The sequence below is a fragment of the Hyaena hyaena genome, unplaced genomic scaffold (assembly GCF_003009895.1).
Source record: "Hyaena hyaena isolate Hyena2069 unplaced genomic scaffold, ASM300989v1 scaffold_454, whole genome shotgun sequence".
Lineage (NCBI taxonomy): Eukaryota > Metazoa > Chordata > Mammalia > Carnivora > Hyaenidae > Hyaena > Hyaena hyaena.
Genome location: NW_024081086.1, coordinates 455,997 through 465,792, shown reverse-complemented (window position 1 = coordinate 465,792; position 9,796 = coordinate 455,997).

The window sequence follows — 9,796 nt, the reverse complement described above, 5'->3', positions numbered from 1 at the left end:
CCAGCTACAGTGGTCCTTACTCAAGAGCACAGGCTAAACGAGGCTGGAACTGTTCTAAGGGAAAATGTCCAATCGAGAGAGGCTATCTCCCTAGATCATGAGTTCGATGAAGGTACAGATGTGAGTCTTACAAACTGATGTTCCCTTTATTGCCTAGTAGTGTGCCTGGCAATTCATAAGCACTCAATAAATATTTGGTGAATAAATGATGTGAGGAACCTAGATGACCCCAGGGCAAACACTCATCTTCTGGAACAACAAATCACTATACATAAGTAAGGCTAATACGGGCTTTTGCCCATCTTTTTTAGTTGAGACCTCCTTGGAAAATGATCTCTTTAGCTTCAGGTGACAGCTTCCTAGTTGGAACATATTCCGCCCCCGCCCCCAATCCGAGTCGTTGTCAATGCTCACAATTATCACCCAACTTAAAACTTCAACTTTCTCCCTGTGTTCAAAATGCTGAATTATTTTACATGCTCATTAGATTCTTGAAACCACACTGATATCCTTATACAGTGGATGGATCATTTTCATGGTCATGCATAGGCTTCCAAACAATTGCATTCCAGGCACACACAACGTACAGAGGGGACGTGGCAAGAACTGTGGTGAACATGTCTCAACATCCGCCAACTTTTGTTCCTTAGTGTGCAATCGTAGATATTTTTAAACTTCAACATAGAACAGAAACTAATTTGAATTAAGTGTATCATAATATTCAGAGAGTTATATCCTTAGAAGCCTGTGAATGGTGTGTAATCAACAAGAATTTAGTAAGTATAGTGTACTGCTAGATTTGAGAGAGGAAATATATTATTATCCTACCCCTTTAATTGGGAGACAATATACTTAAGAAGAGGTAAATAATTACTCATGACCACTGATGCAAATCTATTTATGTGCAATCAGTGAATATTTATGTAGATGAATAGGAAGTATTCTACCTAGAACATGTAAAACTTCAGGTTTCGGTGTCTAACATCTTCGTTTATGTAATTAAATAAATATGAGTGAAATTGATCAACTATAAACCTACTTGGATACATGTGAAAAATTAGAGCCAGTTATTCATTAGAAATGGCATAAATAAAATTATTTCTTTTAATGTTTATTTATTTACTTTTGAGAGAGAGAGGAGAAGATAGAAAGAGAGAAAATCCCAACCAGACTCCACACTGTCAGGGCAGAGCCCCACACAGGGAACTGTATGATCATGACCTGAGTTGAAATCAAGAGCCATACATTTAGCCAACTGTTACCCAGGCAGCCCACAAATAAAATTATTCTAAAAGAATACATATAGTCCCAAACCACATCAGAGACAACACATAAACAAAATTAGATTTTAGTTTCTCTTCTCACATCTTCTTATTTGATATTAAAGAGGAACTCTGGACATGAGCTGAAATAGTATTTCAGTAGAGGAAGAACAAGTGAAAAGAGGTAAGAATAAAATGAAAACTGTAACATTTTTGAGATTTAATATACACTGATTTAATAATTTTTATTTTTTAATTTATTTTTTTTTTAAGTTTATTTGTTTTTGAGAGAGAAAGGATGACAGAGAGAGAGGGAGAGAGAATCCCAGGAAGGCTTGGTGCTGTCTGTCAGTGCAGAGCCCAGCGTGGGGTTCAGTCTCACAAACTGTGAGATCATGACTTGAACCAAAATCACCCAGGCTTCCCTAAAACTTTAATGATTTTTAAAAATGACCCCTAAGGTAGCACTTACAGATTTAAAATGCAAATGAGAAAGCAAAATCATGTTTATATTTAATTTTCATTTGGTCACTAGATGGCAGCAAAGCAATGAGCAAACGACTGTGCAATGAGAAGCCTTGAGTTAGTTGCAGAGCAATGAGGGGTTTTGGTTGTTTGCATGTTTTTACTTTGTTTTGTTTTGTTTTAAACCCTGAACACTCCTTTTCCTTTTCTCAAATGTTTAATATGAACCATTAGTATCTATCTACGAAAGAAAAGATGGTGAAGGGTTCTGATTTTTGAGAATTTGAATAGTCAAAACTGAGGCCTAAGAGATTAAAGCCTAGTAGTTGTGGAATCAAAACTTAAATAAATAAGACGCCAACATTTTACAGCCCTGTTCAGTCTTCTGGAGGCCTCGGTGCACATCATACAACACTTGCTGGATATGTGCCCTCAGGCAAGTTCATTTCTCCGGTCTCAGTCTCCTCATTTGTGAGTAGGGATGACAATGCTACTTATTCAGAGAGGTTTTTAAGGAATTAAATGAGTTAGTACATATAACTTCTTAGAATAATAATTGTAGCATGTAATAAAACTCTCAATAGGGGTTATTTAATCTCGTCTATAAATTAATTTTACTTCAACCAGGAAAATCTCTAATGGCTTATTCAATACCTAAAATAATGTTTTTCTTTATGTAGCTATGATATAATATGTCATGATTAATAACATCATGAACCCACATCTTAATTCAGATAACGGTAGAGGAGTTATTACACAAGGATCCCCTAACGGATTCCTCTCTGTGCTTGGCATTGACAACGATAAAGACTCTTGTCTCATACCAAGTAGCAGGAAAACAAGATGTGGCCACGTTAAAAAACCGGCACGATGCTAGAAGGGATGATTTGGAGGAGCATCAGTGAATTTTTCCCCAGGAAGGTTCTGTTCCAGAAACTCTGTACTTTACCCGAGGAAGTATATGATTGGCAAGACATCCGGAAAAAAAAACAAAGAGGAGAGGTGGGAAAACTATGGCATTTGTTCTGTTTTATTGACTTTCAAATGTTGGCAGGATAGAGTCCCTTGGAGTGCTGCATGAAGTGGAAAATCTATCCTAATTGCAAATGCAGAAAGTCTCCTGCCATGAAATTAATTTGGGTCTTGTCGGGGCATGTCATAAACTCAAACTCCCGAACGAGATGCATAAGTTAACCTGGGAGAAGAATTTATCCATTTGGGGGTGATCAACTCCAATTACACAAAAGGAAATAAAACAATGGAGGCATAAAATCTAGGATCAAGGGAATGAATGACTAGAGAGCTAATGAACTACTTTAGATTTGAAGGTATTTAATAGCAGCCACCTGACAACTTGACAGGGTAGGTAGGTACTCAGCAGGAATAAATGTGAGTCTAACTGTACAGTCACAGGGGACCAAGTGCACTTCAGAGGCATACAACTCAGTGATTTAAAAGCTAATTTTAGCCTGGTGAGAATCAACTCCGTGCAGTAAACAGAAAATCAAATTCTCCCTTGTATTTAAATCACTTCCAGAGAGAGAAGCCTGGAAACTCAGGGAAAACATTTTGGCCATTAAATGCACACATTCTTTGCTTCAACATGTCCACAAATTTCTGTCATACTCACTCAACTCATTTGAAATTTGGATGGTCCCAACCACATTTGTTCAAGGGAAGTCATTCCCCCAAGGGCACTTGACTCCCATGGAAGTATATTACAAATGGAAGTATTTGAAAATACTATGCAACTTCAGCTTGTAGACTTCACACTTCTGCTCCTGCGTATGCTTGGTTTAATGGAGGACCGAAGGCAGTCTCTGGAGACCTTGAAGAGAGGGCCTGGCAAGGGTAGGAAGATTATACAAGCCAAGCAGAGCAGGCATAAGGCAGGGTCCAGTCCCAGGAAGAACTGAGAACTAAGTGGGAAAAGGGGCAGGCAGTGACGATTTAGGGGTCAGGTTCTCACATCGGGAACCATCTTAGGAGCACCTGTATATATAAAGGTATAGAGGTGAATACCTTTATATTCATCTGTAATGTAGGTACATGTATAGCATCACACGTGCATATGGGGGACAGGGAGACATGGAGAGAAAGTGAGAGAGACAGAGATGAACAGAGATAAGCAGTCGGGGTAGGGAGATTTTGAGAGGGTAAGGACTTTGTCTGTCTTGTTATACTACTGAAGCCACAGTATTAACACGGTACCTGGAACCTAGTCAGTACTCAGAAAGTATTTATTGATGGAGGGAGGAGTGGATAGAAGGATGGACAGAAGGATGGAAGGATGGTTGGATAGGAATAAGAGTCTGAAAACACTGAATGCCGGTTTAAGACCTTGAGTTGATGGGACCTATGATCTCATCCTGGGAATGTCAGAGACTGGCATCTCAAAGAGTTCTTGGAGGAATGCAGGGGTTTCTGTGTAACTCAGGCTTCTCAAAGAGAGACTATTGATGGGAGAGGAGAAGCAGTTTCACATCACATATACTCGAAACGTATCATTTGAAAATTTAAATTTTAAAAGTAAACTTAATGTAGAAGTAGAGGAGACATGTTTTAAGAGATATAAAAGGAGACCCTCCACCCAGATATTTATCTCTTTTAGCACTCGTGTTTTTAATGTGCAAATTGAAGAGTCGGAGGTTGGCAGTGAGCCTGTGGCATTGGTCGCTGGTGATACTGATTGCATAATTCATACTTTCATGAGTTCATGCTTAAACTCTTCATGAGTTTGCCTTAATTTTCTCATCAGTGACTTTAGTTCCCCATTCTGTTCAGCTTTGTGTGAAGATGCTCATACATTAACTTTTCCTAACTCAAATCCTTGTGGCATGGCCAGACATAAGCAAAGTGGGATACTTTTGAAAATTCAGTAGACATTTTCAATCGACACATTCTACCCCACCCCAACTTAAGTAACTTAAGTTGTCAATGTAAGTAAATATCCTGCCCTATACAAACACACAGATATCCATACCACATACACACTCATGTACTTACAATTACTTCCCAGAGCTTACTTTATAACATAGATGAGAGTTCTTTGAGAAAAACCTTTTATTCAGACAGGAAATTTACCAGAACTCAGACTCAGGGTCTATTTTGTTTGTTGGTGGAGGTTGGTGGGGAAGGGCTATTTTGTGGCTCAACTCAGAACTTGATATGTAAATCTCTGATGCCTATTATAAATATTTTTTATTGAAAGGAATTTTTAAATGATATTTCATCAGAGAAGTTCTCATCTCTTCCTTTTAATTTGGTTTTTCTTAAGAGGAGCCTGTTGTCAAGATGGTGAAGTGTACTAAGCCTCTTGTTCTTAGCAGCTTCATTGCTTATGAAAGGCTGATTAGGCCCTGACAGGAGCAGGGGATTTCAGAGGAATTATAAAATTACCACAAGGAGTGAAGAACAAAGTTTGCAACTTGCTAAGAGAATGGTGCCGTTAGCTGGGCAAAAACACTCAGTGCCTGATACATAATTTCAAAAGTATATACAAGTGTCTAAAGAAACCTTCATTTTGAAAGGATTTCATGCTTTTCAAAGGTGTGTCAAGTAAGAAAGAATGAAAAGTAAGTCAAGGAACTACCTAGAAGCATCAAGGAGAAGAAAAAAAAAAATAGAAAAAGGCAGTGTCTAGAGGCACCTGGGTGGCTCAGTCGGTTAAGCGCCAGACTTCAGCTCAGGTCATGATCTCATGGTTCATGGGTTCAAGCCCTGCGTCGGGCTTGGTGCTGACAGCTCAGAGCCTGGAGCCGGCTTTGGATTCTGTGTCTCCCTCTCTCTGCCCGTCCCCGATTCTCACTCTGTCTCTCTCTCTCTCAAAAAAAAAAAAAAAAACAACATTTAAAAAATCAAAAAGAAAAAAGAAAAGAGCAATGTCTAAACGTTATTGAAAAGAAATTGTGCTAAGCATGGCTGTGACCAGGGAAGGGAAGGGCTTATCAGGCATGACCATAGTACCCAGTACCCTGGGCACGAAATACGTGTTCAATAGTGATATCAGTGCCATTCGAAAGAAGGGACAGATAACAGAACCAAGGGTACAGGCAACCCACAAAACAAGGCTCTGGGTCACCTGGGCCTCTAGGCCAGCAATGGACTTCATGCTCCTTTTGGATGATACAGGCCACTGAGGCACAGTTTTAGAGCATGAACTGTCAACACAGGATTTTTTAAAGTAAATTATATACACTATTATACATATTATAAAATACAACAAAACGGACATTTTTAGAAGGTGAAAAAAGAACTACAGATAGTAGTGCCCACATTGTCTTCCTGCCATGGAGTTGTCTATCATGTGCGTCCCAGGGTGCATGTATTGCACTGTGGAGACAGATGGTTTGAAACCTTCTGCTAATGAGATCGGGCTATGCAGTGTCTGGACAGCTGGTCAGCTTTGTTCTGTTCTATGGCTCCACACTGAGCTGGGCCACTGTTTCGTCCACTGTTTCACTAAGTGGGGATTAGCTGAGGGTGGAGGTGGAAGAGGAGAATTTGGGGAAGGGAAGTATGTTTTGCCTCTAGTTCATGACACTGGTGAATCCTGACTCTTGCCCTTTATCAGGAGGAAAAACTTACTTGTAACGCCTACCATTCCCTTTGCATGGAAAATGGTCAACTGTGCTTGTTTCTAAAAGGAAGTAGAAAATTCCCCATACAAGATGGTGATTTATAAGCAAAAGAGAAGTTCAACCATGTGACAAAGCTACGATGAACAAAATCAAGCTATCATAATTGTGGTAGGAAAGCCATCACTGGAAATATGCTGAAGCAAAGTGAATAAACAATAATCTTAAGGTGCGGAGGTGGGACTTTATTCTTGTCTACCTAGTCTAACCAGCACAAAATCTGTGAGGGCTCATTATGGGCAAAGCACTGCTAGGGCTCACGTGTTGCTAAACACATGTATAACCCCTTTTCAGACCTTCCACCAAAGCATAACCTTAGAGGTCCTCTTAAGGCAGACTTTCATGATCTTGGTACTATTAACATTTTAGATTGAATAGTTGTTTGTTTAAGGGGCTATCCGGTGCAGAGTGAGATGTTTAGTAGCATTCCTGGATGCCGGCAGCACCCCCCACCCCAATTACGACAATCAAATGTTTCCAGACATTGTCCAGATCCTCTGTGGGGCAAAATTGCCCTCAGCTGAGAACTAGTGCTTTAAGATGAGACAGACTTTTGTTCTTATTAAATTGAATATTTCTTAGTGCTGCACGTGGTAGCTATCACAGAACATAAACTGTTTAAAATATTTTAATTTGCATTTTTTAGTGTAATTGCCACACTTACTATTTCCCTCCCAATTCTGGTTGAAATTGAAACTTGGTAGCAATGTTTGAATTCCCCAACTACCCTTAAAAACTTTACTTAGAGAAAAGTTTAAATGCTACTAGTTGTCATGAAAAATAAAGACACATTGAGGGACTAAATTTTTAAGTCTGAGAAGCAGTTTGCTAAGGGAAGTGAATGCGTCTGTTTATGAGATGTTTATTCGTGCTCTTTCCTGCGACTGTGATGGTTAGAGGGGTAGGAAATCTTAGAAATGATAGTATGTTGATTGTTTTACAGAGTAGTATTGCAGACATTATCTGAATGCATTTTTACTGCAACACCATGAAGGAGCCTTTATATACTCCGAAAAGGAGCTTCGCAGGTCCTCAGTGAGGTCTCAAAGCAGGTGGCTAAGAGCTCAAATTCTGCAGTAGGACTTCATAGTTTCATACCTGGCTCGGTCACTTCCTGATGGATGCCTGGGGCAAACCGATTTACATCTATGCCTCAGTTTGCTTTAAAGTAAGATTATGTGAGACATTTAGAACCATGCTTGAAGTGTAATCAGTTTTCAGTAAGTGTTATTCTTATAAGAGTAGGAACTCTAAAAATGTTCACTAAATGAATGTGATTTTTCCATGTAAGTTAGAGAAACAGAAAAGCCAATCTATTAATTTACTATATTGATAATTATATTACTTATTCAATTTTTTAAAAGCGCCAGAACCATAAATCATATCTTCCAATATCAGTTCTCAGTGTAAAGCTCCAGAGCTAGAATTGTCCCCCGAATTTACAAATAAGTAAGTGAAGTTCAGAGGAATTACTTAGCTTGCTAAAAGTGATATATTAAGTGTCAAAGCTGGAATCTGAACTCAGGTCTGTCTTCTTACAAAGTTGATTCCCATTGCACCATTCTATGCCTCTGCTGCAAGAACAAGAATCCTTAATGGAGCAGCTAGTGGCAAACCAGGCATCATGCTAATTTGCATGACTAAATCACACAAAGGGAGCCTGCGTGGCTCAGTTGGTTAAGCATCCGACTTTGGCTCAGGTCATGATCTCATGGTTCGTAGGTTCGAGCCCCGCGTCAGGCTCTGTGCTGACAGCTAGCTCAGAGCTTGGAGCCTGTTTCGGATTCTGTGTCTCCCTCTCTCCCTGACCCTCCCCTGCTCACCCTGTCTCTCTCTCAGAAATAAATAAAACATTAAAAAAAAGTAATAAATCACACGAATTAATCCATTTACCATTTCAACAGCCCAGGGTACTCTTTTTACATTTCCGATGTGGAAACTGAGCCTTGGGGAGGTGAAACAAATCGTCCAAGGTTATGGAGAGGGTAAATCCTAGAAGCCAAATCCAAATTCGCAAAACCTGGGCTCTTGGCTACCATGTGATACTACCTCCCATCCTACTGCAGAAGAATGTCAAGAAACTCAGAGGCCAAGAGGCAAGCCAGAGCCTGGATTAAAATAAAGTGACTCACTTAAGTAAGTGTGGATCTTTTTGTGAAAAGCCATTGTCTAAGGGTCAAAGGCAAGGAAATTGGGGGGACAGCAAGAAGCTTTCTGGAACTTCTGCCAATTTCCTCATTTATAAAGAATTGGTTCCCGTGAGCTCTGAACTCCTTTTCCTTCTGAAACACTGTATTGCTGCAGTTTGTATCACTCCCTTTCTTACAACTGCCTAGTGGCTTCCCCATGCAATGGGTATAAATCCTTCTCTGGAGCCATCGTCTGCAAGGCTTTTCAAGCTGTAGCCCTGGCCCACCTCTGACTTCACCTACTTGTCTTTTCCTCATCCACAGTGCTCCAGGCACAAGCTTTTCTGTTCTAGAAATGTCCTCAGTCAGGGCCTTTACACTTACTGTTGGGTCTTTCTGAAATACACTTCCCTAGTTCTTTTCTTAATGGTTCCTGAAATGGTACTTTCTTCTACAGGTTTTCCACAATCACTGACTTGCATCTACAGTAACATCCCCTCCCTTGTAATTTTCTACCTCATTCCTGTTTTATTTTCTTCATGGTCATTACCACTGTTGGAAATTCACTTTTTTTGTTGCTTATTTATTTATTGTATACTATCCCTATCCATCCCCATGTAAGCTCCAGGAGGTCAGGGATCCTGTTGATGTGGCTCATGACTGTACCCCCTGTACTGATCCCTGGCACATAATAGTACTTGATAGATTTGATGAATGAATGAGTGAATGAATGAATGGATAGATGACTAAAGCTTTTACAGCCTACACAGCACTTAAAAACATGAAGCATGTAATAGGAACTCAAAAACGTATGTATAATAGTAATAATGATAACTAACATTTATTAAGCTCTAATTTTTGGCACTATGCTAAATCCTTTATATGAATTATCTCCTTTAGTCTTCCCTACTTGCCTATGAGGTAGAATTATTAACATCCTAGCTTTACAGATGAAGAAACTGAACCTTTGCAAGTTCAAGCAACTTGCCCAAGGTCAGAGGGCTGGTGAATTAGCCCAGACTCAAAAGCAAGCCTAATTTCAGCATAATGTTATTTTTTAAGTGATTGATTTCTGTAAAGAGAAACTGAAGTTACCTACATTTGGATTGGTAACTGTATAATTTTAAAGAGAATTCTTGGGTAGTTGCTTCTTGTGTCCTAGGGCTCAGGTAGGTTACAAAATGTGGCAGCTACCTAGGATACAGGGGTGAATTATGTGATACAGTTCCCAACCTCAGGGGGCTTATTATGTTTTGCCCAAGAATTCTATGTAACAGCAACCAAAAGGTCTCCCTCCCCCCAA